The sequence below is a fragment of the Equus caballus genome, chromosome 10 (genome assembly GCF_041296265.1).
Source record: "Equus caballus isolate H_3958 breed thoroughbred chromosome 10, TB-T2T, whole genome shotgun sequence".
In the NCBI taxonomy this organism is placed as follows: domain Eukaryota; kingdom Metazoa; phylum Chordata; class Mammalia; order Perissodactyla; family Equidae; genus Equus; species Equus caballus.
This window is the reverse complement of record NC_091693.1, coordinates 20,375,381-20,386,864: the sequence shown is the minus strand read 5'-3', so window position 1 is coordinate 20,386,864 and position 11,484 is coordinate 20,375,381. Positions and strand designations below refer to the sequence as shown.

The 11,484-nt window shown below is 46.5% G+C and overlaps 1 pseudogene; it reads left to right on the top strand.

The window, feature by feature from the left end:
* The first annotated feature begins 10,041 nt into the window (after positions 1-10,041).
* On the top strand, positions 10,042-11,484 carry LOC111775412 (serine/threonine-protein phosphatase 2A 65 kDa regulatory subunit A beta isoform pseudogene; annotated as a pseudogene).

The window sequence follows — 11,484 nt, the reverse complement described above, 5'->3', positions numbered from 1 at the left end:
TGTTAGAAGTTTTCTGATTTTGGAGGTGCGCTGCTGGTTGGGTTTCAATACATGAATTTACAAACCTAGACCTAGAAAAAATGTATTTAAAAAAATAACTTCGTGATAGGAAGAACTTAAAAAAAAAAGTGTAACTTCCCCTACCAAAAAGATAAAAATAATAGCTTTTAAAGAAAACTCAACACAGTTGAACAGGTAGAAGATGGAAATTGTTCCAAAGTCTTTCCCCCAATGATTATCAGATTTATATTGAGCATATATGCATTTTTTTAAAAACTGAAATGTGTGATCCACGCTCTTTTGTAGCTTGTTTTGTCCATTCTGGCGTGGAAGCTGTGGAATTTTCCATCCCAAGATGTCACCAGTAAAATGAGTGGTTTACACGGGGCTGGCTGAACCAGTCTCTCTGTCGCTTCCTCGCTGTGCAATGTTGAGCCAAGCTATTAACCCTCCCGGTGCCTCAGTTTCCTCATCTGTACAATGGGGACAAGAGTTTATTACGTTCTCGTTACGATGAAATGAGGCAAAAAGCCTGGACCGGGCCAGGTTCAAAATGGGGAGCCCAGTGTGTGGGAGCTAAGTTTATTCCTGTGGAAGTTTGAAGTCGTTTTTAACTTTTCACTATTAGAAAAGTTGCAAAAGACTGAAATAAGCTGAAGAGGAATTACAACGGTTTTGGGACAAATCGCGTCACTCTCGGTCTCGGTGGACCCACCTGTAAAACGGGGGGAACCATTCGTATTTCTTATGAAGGGCGTGAGGATTCGCGACAGGCAGTGCCTGGGGTGACTGAGCATCCGGGCTGCGCCAATTTTGTTATCTGACGCTAACTGCAGCCCGATGTTCTCATTTGTAACTGATCCAATATCCTCTCATTTTCTGGTAACGGCTTGATTGAAAAGTAACTCACATACTGAGACAATTCCCCCATTTAAAGTGTCCGGTCCAACAGCTCTTAGTATATTCACAGGATTGTCGCAACCGTCACCACGAGGAATTCAGGAACTCTTTTGTCACCCCCCAAAGGAACCCCATACCTCCTAACAGTCACCCCCAATCCCCCCGTCCTTCAAGCCCTAGGCCACCGTTGATCTACCTTCTGTCTCTATGGATTTGCCTATTTTGGACGTTTCCTATAAATGGAATCTTAGAATATATGTCCTTTCGTGTCTGGCTTCTTTCACTTAGCATAATGTTTCCCAGGTCCATCTCTGTTGTAGCGTCGTCTCTCAGTGCTTCCTGTCTGTTTCTGGCTGAATACTATTCCATGATGAGGATACGCCAGTTTATTTATCGTTCGCTAGTCGATGGCTATTTGGGTTGTATCTATTGTCGATTGTAGTCCTGCCATGAACTTTCCTGTAGGAGTTTTTGTGTAAACCTATGTTTCCATTCCTCTTGGGTATATATGCAGGAGTGGGTTTCTGGGCCATATGGTAACTCGACATTTAACTTTGGAGGACCTGCCAGGCTGCTCGCCCCGTTTGATTTCCCACCAGCAGTGTGGGAAGAGTTCAATTTCTCCGCATCCTCGCCAGCACTTGCTACTATCTGTCTTTTTTCTCATAGCCATCCTAGTGGGTGTGAAGCGATATTTCCCTGTGGTTTTAATTTGCACTTCCCTGACGGCTAGTTCTATTTCTTTTTGTCACAAATAATTTGTAACGTGGACTTCTGCCTTTACTCTTCGGAAGTGAAATCCAGAGATAATATAGCTGAACTATGTCCACAACAACAATAAATGATCATTTGACTTCACCAACTGCAATACAAAAGATGAATAAGTGGAAGCTAAAGAGATCGTACTTCAACATAAGTACACAGGAGAAACAGTAGGGCAGGCAGATCTCACTTGAACATACAGAAATACTGCGAACACGTGGCCACAGTTCAGTCTGACACAGGAGTGCTGTATCACCAACCCAAATGCCTCAGGCAGCATTGCTGGGGGCGGGGGGGGGGGGGGGGGGGATGCGACTTTTCCAAAACTGTGGCCGAGTCTTAATAAAATCATCAATAAGACAAACTATAATCTTTCCTTGGTATATATACGAGCTGCACCCCAAGAAAATTTAGGGTATATTAAAGTCATGTCACAAAGTAGATTGGCAATTATATGTGAAATACAGTAGGCTGAAAGTCAGATGATTATGCAACAAATTTTTGATGGAACGTCCAACAGAACATTTAAGCTTTCTATGTGCCTAACTCCTCAACCCCTGTCCAGGAAATGACTGCAGCTACCCCAGTTATGGTGGAAATAAAATGGCCCCTCGGCCCAAATAAACCTTCCAGAGGTAATGTGTGTGAGAGGGGGAGCCATAAGGACACTTGAGTGAAAGTGTCTTCCAGCCAGAGGGAACAACCAGTGCAAAGGCCCTGAGGTAGGAATAATTTGGGCATATTCAAAACGCAGGAAGGAGGCCAGAGTGGCTAGAGCTGAGTGAGGTGGTGGGGAGGATGTGAGATAAGATCCCAGAGGGAGCACAGTCCCATCATGAGGGCTTGTGGGCCAGGTGAGTCCAATACTGTCTGAGCATTCACCAAAATACAGACCCTTGACCTGGGCAACACAAGTGGACTACATTTCCCAGCTGCCCTTGCAGCTAGGTGTGACCACGTGACTGAGTTCTGGCCAATGGAACTCGAGCAAAAGTAATAGGGGCAATGAGGGAAAGCCAAGGTGTCTGAGCTGACTCCCAGGTGTCTAGAGCTGGAAGACTGAGGTTCAAGTATGGCCTGTACAGGCCCCCCTCCATTTCCCCCCACCCCCGCTCCTGTTTCCCCCCCTCTGTAAAATGTGAATGACAATCTCTTTCTTACAAGGTTGCTGGACAATTAAATAAAATGATGGATTGAAAAATCTGATAATCCTTTGTCCAGTCACATCCCGAGCCCCCTCCCCCTGCCTCTCCTCCTCCCCAGTAGGATTGTGCTGAGCGAGGCTGGAGATCTGGAAAGGGGTCAGGCCTGAGCCTTGCCTGGAGGGCCTCCTGGTCTGGTGGAGGCAGTTGACCTGATCACAAGCCCCTATGTGACAAAATAGGGGGTGATCCTGGTGCCATTTGCTGAGGTGTGTTGAGAAGACGTCTAGTTACTGGACTTAAAAAGCAAATTTGCCTGTTATCTTATCTCAAAATGAGTTTATTTGGGAATTGCCAAAAGAATTGCAATTCAGGATGCGCATGCTGTGGCAAACCATAGGCAAATCCAGAGAACAAGGACGGGAGCTGCTTTTATAGAGAAAAGAGGGGAGGAGAGAGGGGCTATTGTAAAAGAAAGTCCATTGCGGGGAAAGTAACAGTTCAAGGAGGCAATGGCTTCTCATTGGCTGAGCTGCAGCATTTCTCATTGGCTGAGCTGAAGTGTTTCTCATTGGCTGAGCTGCGGCGTTTCTCATTGGCTGAGCTGTGGCATTTCTCATTGGCTGAGCTGTGGCATTTCTCATTGGCTGAGCTGAAGTGTTTCTCATTGGCTGAGCTGTGGCGTTTCTCATTGGCTGAGCTGTGGTGTTCCTCATTGGCTGAGCTGCAGCATTTCTCATTGGCTGAGCTGTCGCTGGGTGAGGAGAGAAATCTTCCTTCAGTTGTAAAGTAGCTTTACTTTCTGCATCTTGTTGGAGATGCAACTTCTGTCTCTTCCTGTTTGGTGTAATTGACTGATGTGTGATAGGGCCTGAGAGCTCCCCCTACAGGCCTTGAGGACCCCAATTTAGGGTTTCTTTAATTAATTTCCACACTCTGTTGAGCAGGAGACAGTCCAGGGGAAGCATTTCCTCTGCTCCTTTCACGTGGAGTCGGCATCCCAGGCAGCGGGAACGGCAGGGGCAAAAGGGAGACTTGAAACAGCCTGATGTGTTCCAGGATCCAGCTCAAAAAACTGGGGAGGTAAAGCTTAAAAATTAAAAATTAAATAAACAAAAAAAGTGCTACCTTGGGGAAGGTGCTTAATAAATCTTTGTTGGAGCACAATGATTTAAATCGAATGAACAGACCGGTTCATTCACTGGGGAAAAGAGCTGATCTTGGCTGGGAAAGTTGGCCCACACCACCACCGTGTGGCCACTTAAGAATTTGCAGGCAAGGCTTCTCAGAGACCGCTTAATCGACGTGAGTTAGCATCAGGACTGGATGGTGCAGAATCCGTTGGGGAGACTCTGAGGGGTCCCGACTGGGTATTCCAGCTGCTGAGAAAGAGGACGGGAGACGAGGTGAGAGTTATTGCAGAGAAACCGACTCTCCATCTGCTGTGTCAGGGAAATCTACAGCAGGGGGTGCTCACAGAGAGTTGTTTAAAGATTTATTGAGTATTTGCTAGATGCCAGGCGCTGTCCTAGATGCTGGGGACACAGCGACAAATGAAACAGACCAAGATCCCAGCCCCCGTGGAGATTAGATTCCAATGGGGAAACGGGCGTTAAAGGTAATAAGTAAATTACCAGTATAGACGGTATCCCTTATTCTGAGATGCATGTGGCTTACAACCAATGACATCTTAGAGTTAATGCAATGTTACAAGGTGTTGAGTGCTATGAAAAAACATAGATCGTGGGGCTGGCCCGGTGGTGTAGTGGTTAAGTTTGCACACTCTGCTTTGGCAGCCCTGGGTTCACGGGTTCAGATCTGAGGTGAGGACCTACACACCGCTCATCAAGCCATGCTGTGGTGGCGTCTCACATACAAAATAGAGGAAGATGGGCACAGATGTTAGCTCAGGGCCAATCTTCCTCACACACACGCACACACAGAAAAACATAGATCAGGGTAAAGGAAACTGGAAATTCTGGAGAAGGAAAGTTGCCTTGTACAATAGGGTGGTCCAAGTAGACTTCACTTGGTGACATTTAAGTAAAGATTTAAAGGAGGAGAGGGAATGGGTAAGTTTTCTGGAGGGAAAGCACTCAGGCAGAATGGCCCATGCAAAGGCCCTGAGGTAAGTGCGTGTCTGGGGTGTCTGAGGAACAGCAAGGCGGCCAATGTGGCTACACCAGAGCGAGTGAGGGGGAGAGGGAAGAGATGCTGTCAGAGAGAGAACGGGGCCGAATCACATAGGGCCTTTCAATTCTGTAATGTCCTTGGTAGCCCTGATCCTTTGATTCCACCCTTTTTTCCCCTCTATTTCCCTCACCTCCTCTGGTGTCCTCTCTCCCTTCCTTAGACAGCATAGATTGTACCATCAGCCACCATAATCGTGTCCTTGCACACATGATGTTAACTCCCTTGCTCTTTCTCCCTCAGCCATACTTGCCTGGTAAAACCCTAGTCCTGGTTGAAATGAGCTCTCTGCTTTCTCCGTCTGCTCTCACCCCGCCGGGCTTGTGAACAGACACACTTCAGACCTGTGACTGCAAACCTCAAGTGGACACTCAGAACCAATGCTCAAGTCTTCCGCCGTTTTCTTCTCCATTCTCTAAGAATTCATCTTCTCCTCTTCTTTCTCTAAACCAACAGCGCCCCCCTGCTCTTCATTCTCACTTCTTCTTTTGGTGAAAAAAATAGAAGCAGTCAGATGGAAACTTCCAGAGGCTTTACCCCAGGGACACGACCAGCTCACTTGCAGAGGTACGCGTGCACTGCTGCTCCTCCCGTGACCACGTCAGGACAATCTGTGAGAGCCCCGGCCCTCTCCTCAGGCGCTGAACTCTGTCTCCTTTCCCTACTCGAAGATTTCCCTCTGGCAGTGTTCCCTTCTCTCTCTTGGATCACTGTTTGTGTAGCGCTCCAGCCTTTGTTCCTGTGGGGTTCCCCTTCACCCAATGTCCACACTGCCTCATGAGGCTGCTCAGGATGCTTCCTGAAACTTGGAGGTCTTACACCCACCTCTCTTCCTGGACCTGCCCCCTTTGTAACTCCATCCTTGAAGACCCCTCTCCTCCAACCCCCACCTAAGGACCAATCCTACTGTGGCATCCTAAAAGAAACTCAAGTTTAAGAGCTGGGGCTCAACCATCTTGAAAGCTGATCCTCCCGGCTTATGGGAGCCTTCAGATGATGGCGGCCTCGTTGACGTCCGTCTGCAACCCCATGAGCCAAAACCGTACAGCTGAGCTGCTTTCAAATTTCTAACCCAGAGAGACCATGGAAGATAATAAATGCTTATTTCTCTTAAGCCGCTCAGTTTTGGGGTGATTTGTTACACAGCATTAGCTAACCAGTACACTTCCTCAAGTCGTCTGCTTTTCTCTAGGTCTTTCCAATCCTTGTAAATGGAAATAGTATTCATGTAGTTGTAATAAGGTGAACACCTGAGTTGTTTTTTGGGCATGCATCTGTATAGTTCTTTTAAAAAATGTTTCTGAGGTAAACTTGCCTGAAGTAAAATGCAAAATCTTAAATGGACCACTTGATGAATTTTTACTCATGTACAAACCCGTGTAACCACCACTCAGACTGAGGCCTAGGGCACCTCCAGCGCCCCGATGTCTCCCCCGTGTCCCCCCTCCAGTCAATGCCCTTCCGGAAAGATCACCGCTATTCCAACTTCGGTAACTGTAGATTCGTTTTGCCTGTTCCTGACCTTAATAGGAATGGAATCGTACCGTGTTTTAAGTCTGGACTCTGTGACAAAACACCATAGACCGAGTGCCTTACAAATAATGGGAATTTACTTCCCACAGTTCGGGAGGCTGGGGGGGATCCAAGATCAAGGTGCTGGGTGAATCGGTGTCTGGTGAGAGCCTGCCTCTGGGTTGCTGGACGGCTGTCTTCTCCCTGTGTCCTTGCGTGACGGCTGGGGTGAGGGAGTGCCCCGTGGTCACTGTGATAATCCCATTCATGAGGGCTCCACCTTCACCATCTAATCACCTACCAGAGGCCCCACCTCCGAATATCATCACACTGGGGGTTGGGTTTCAACATATGAATTTGAAGGAGACACGAACATTCAGTCTACAGCATTTGTACGTACTCTTTTGTGTCTGTGTTCTTCCACTGTGAGAGGTACCCACCGTTGTGACATGAATTATCAATCAGTTCATTCCTTCCTATTGCCGAGTGGTACTTCACAGAATGAATACAAACCTCAGCATGTCTGTTCTCATGCTGATGGACACACAAGTTTCCAGCTTGGGGCTGTCACGAATAACGCTGCTATAAACATCTTATGGGTGTCTTTTGGTGACGTAAGTCCTCCTTTCTCTCGGGCACACCCAGGTGCAGAATCGCTGGGTCGTGGAGTGAGCATATGTTCAGTTTTAGGAGCTACTGTCAGACATTTTTCCAAAATGGTTCTACTATTTTACATTCCCACCTGCAGGGCACATACGAGCGTTCCAGTTGCTACACGTCCCCAGCAGCACTTGTCATTGTCAATTTTTTTAATGTTAGCCATGCTGGTGAGAATGTAGTGCTACCACATTGTGATTTTTGTTTAATTTTTATTTTTTAATTATTATTTTTTGATGAGGAAGATTGGCCCTGTGTCAATCTTCCTCTATTTTGTATGTGGGATCCCGGGACAGCGTGGCTTGATAAGCGGTGTGTAGGTCCGAGTCCAGGATCCGACCCTGCGAACCCCGGGCCGCCAAAGTGGTGCACACGATCTTAACCGCTACACCACTGGGCCACCGCATTGTGATTTTAATATGCACTTCCCTGATGAGAAATGATAATAAATGCCGAGTATCGATCTAACCTAAATTCTTACGTAACTATGCTAAAGAGGAAAGAGTGTGTAAGAAGTGTGGGCAGAGGGAGGAAAGAGCTAAATGCTGACTTTCCGTAGTCGGAGGGCAGAGGATAATGCCTAAAACTGACAAATCAAAAAATCAGCAATGCAAATATGTTACTTAGAGACGTGGAGATAATGTCGAAATTATCAGCTGAAAGAAATGAAAGTGGTTCCTTCTTGGGAGGGGAAAAATGGCAGGCGTGGTGCAGAACTTGTTTTTCATAATAGGTCTTGGAGAATTATTTACTTTTTAAAGAGTCTTAAAGTGTGTTCATCTGTGTGTGCGGTTATGTGTGTCTGTGTGTATGTATGAAAAAGATAAAAGAAATTCCTGAAGGGAGAAATACAAATAGCAAAAAAAGAGAAGGAAAAATGTTCAACGGCATTAATAATTGAGGAAAGTAATATTTCAACAATGATGAAACCCTTTTTATTTTCTTTTTTACTCATCAGATAACATTAGCATGGCGAGGCTGTGGGGATATTGGGGTTTTATTGCCCCTGCTTTTGGCAGTGTATATCCTTGCGAGCTCTCCAGGGAGGAAGTAAACAATATGTTTCAAAATATACAACTTACATCTGGTCCTTGTTGGAGCAATTGTAGTTCTAGGAATCGACACACAGATATTATGGAACAAGTACACAGAAAAATACATGCACAAATGATTATTGAAACGTTGTTATAGCATAGAAAAGGGGGGGCAATTTACATAGGGCATAGGTCATATAAATAGTGTTATATTTAGGCTCTGGAATACTCTGTAGCTGTTTAAAGAATGCGGTGGGCTCAAGTATACGGGATGCAGGATACCGATGCCTGCAACTTATCTGGAAATCAAGCAAATGAGGTGGATTGGGGAAGGAGCAGAGCAGGGTTTCTCAACCTTGGCGCTATTGACATTCGGGGCCAGACAATTCTTCGTCGTGGGGGACTGTCCTGTGCGTTGTAGGATGCTTAGCAACCTCCTTAGCTGCTACCGCTACAGGCCAGGAGCATCCCTATCGGAGTTGTGACAACTAAAAATATCTCCAGGTGCCGCCCCACGGCCTTGTGGTTAAGTTCTGCATGCTCTGCTTTGGCTGCCCGGGTTCAGTTCCCAGGTGCAGACCTACACCACTCATTGGCAGCCACGCTGTGGTGGTGACCCATATGCAAAATAGAGGAAGACTGGCACAGATGTGAGCTCAGGGACAATCTTCCTCGAACAAAAAAAGAGGAAGATTGGCAACAGATGTTTACTCAGGGCCAATCTTCCTCAGCCAAAAAAAACCCCAAAAAAACAAAAAAACCTCCAGACAATGCCATATCTCCCCTGGTGGGGAAGGAGCCCCCTAGTTGGGTGGATAGAAATGTGATAAAGCAAATAGAGTGAAATGTTGGTGGTAGAATACAAGTGGTGGGTATACACGTATTCACTAAAATTCTTTCCATTTTGCTGTATGTTTGAAATTTTCCATAATTACCTGCTGGAGGAAAAAGGAATGAGGTAAATCTATACGCTCTTTTAGAGGCATGCAAAGACATAGTATTGAGTGATAAAAACTGGACACAAAAGAAGAATCTATGTGATTCATTTTATTTGACATTCAAGAACAGCAGAAACCGTGGTCATAGAAGTCAGGGTATTAGTTACCTTTGGAGACACTGACTGGGAGACAGTGAGAGGGAACCTTCTAGGGACCTGGAAATGTTCTATTTCTTGATCTGGGTGTGGTTACTCGGGTCCTTGGGTAGAAATCCATCTAGCTGGTGATGTAAATGCTCAGGGTGAAGAATATGATGTTTGAAAATTATTTGATATATATGTATATGTATATATAAAATAAAAACAGATGGTTTGCTGGATGGATAGAAGGACAGTGAGCTGGATAGACATGTAATGAAGAACATCCTCGAGGGGCGGGGCCTGGGCGCGAGGCGGGGGCGGGGCGCGGGGCGGGGCCGGTTCGCGGGGCGGGTGGCGGCAACCAGCCGGAGGAGAAAGAACGTGGCGGACGCTGCAGAGCCCGGGCTCGGGCCTGGGGCAGCAGGCCGAGATGGAGACGGTTCGCTATATCTGATCGCGGTTTTAATCGACGAGCTGCGCAATGAGGACGTGCAGCCCCGTCTCAACAGTATTAAGAAGTTATCCACAATTGCTCTAGCACTTGGAGTAGAAAGGACGCGAACTAACTGCTGCCATTCCTTACAGACACAATTTATGATGAAGATGAGGCACCGTTAGCTGTTGCAGAGCAGCTGGGAAATTTCACCGGCCTGCTGGGAGGTCCTGACTTTGCCCACTGTTTGCTGCCTCCTTTGGAAAGCCTGGCGACGGTGGAAGAGACTGTGTTTCGCGACAAGGCGGTGGAGTCCCCGAGGTAGATCTCCCAGGAGCATACTCCTGTGGCTCTGGAAGCTCGTTTTGCACCTCTGGTGAAACGCCTGGGCGAGTGGCTATTGGTTCACTTCTTGCACATCTGCCTGTGGTTTGTTCAGCGTTTGCTATCCCAGGGCTTCAAATGCTCTCAAAGCAGAAATTAGACAATACTTTTTCATTCCTTGTGCTCAGATGACACACCAATGGTACGACGTGCTGCTGCTTCCAAGTTGGGTGAATTTGCAAAAGTTTTGGAATTAGACAGTGTGAAAAGTGAAATTGTTCCGTTGTTGACTCGTCTAGCTTCAGATGAACAGGATTCGGTGCGCCTCCTAGCTGTGGAAGCTTGTGTCAGTATTGCCCAGTTACTGTCTCAGGACGACCTTGAGGCTTTGGGGATGCCCACCCTTTGACAAGCAGCGGAAGATAAATCCTGGCGAGTTCGCTATATGGTAGCTGACAAATTTTCAGAGCTCCAGAAAGCTGTGGGTCCTAAAATCACCGTAAATGACCTCATCCCCGCCTTTCAGAACCTACTTCAAGACTGCGAAGCTGAGGTCCGAGCAGCTGCTGCCCACAAAGTCAGAGAACTTTGTGAGAACTTGCCCATTGAAGGCAGAGAGACCATCATTACGAATCAAATTCTGCCCTATAGAAAGGAATTAGTGTGTGATACAAATCAAGATGTCAAATCAGCTCTAGCTTCTGTAATTATGGGATTGTCTACAATTTTGGGCAAAGAGAATACCATTGAACATCTTTTACCTCTTTTTTTTAGCTCAGTTAAAGGATGAGTGTCCTGAAGTTTGTTTGAATATCATCTCCAATTTAGACTGTGTAAATGAAGTGATTGGCAACCGTCAGCTCTCTCAGTCTCTCCTTCCTGCCATCGTGGAGCTGGCTGAAGATGCCAAGTGGAGGGTCCGGCTGGCCATCATTGAGTACATGCCTCTGCTGGTGGGCCAGCTGGGCATGGAATTCTTTGAGGAAAAGCTGAATTCTTTATGTATGGCCTGGCTTATGGACCATGTATATGCCATCCGTGAAGCCGCCACCAGCAACCTCATGAAACTAGTTCAGAAGTTTGGTACAGAGTGGGCCCAAAATACCATTGTTCCCAAAGTGTTAGTAATGGCAAAATGATCCTAATTACTTACATAGAATGACTACTTTATTCTGCATTAACGCACTGTCCGAAGCCTATGGTCGAGAAATAACCACTAAACAGATGCTGCGCATCGTATTGAAAACAGCAGGAGACCAAGTAGCGAATGTCCGTTTCAATGTGCCAAATCTCTACAGAAAATTGGAACAATTCTAGATACCGAGGCTTTGCAGGAGGAAGTTAAGCCGGTGCTACAGAAGTTAGGCCAAGATGAAGACATGGATGTCAAATACTTCATACAGGAAGCAATAAGTGCGCTTGCGTTGGCATAATGAGGAGCAGGAGGGAAAG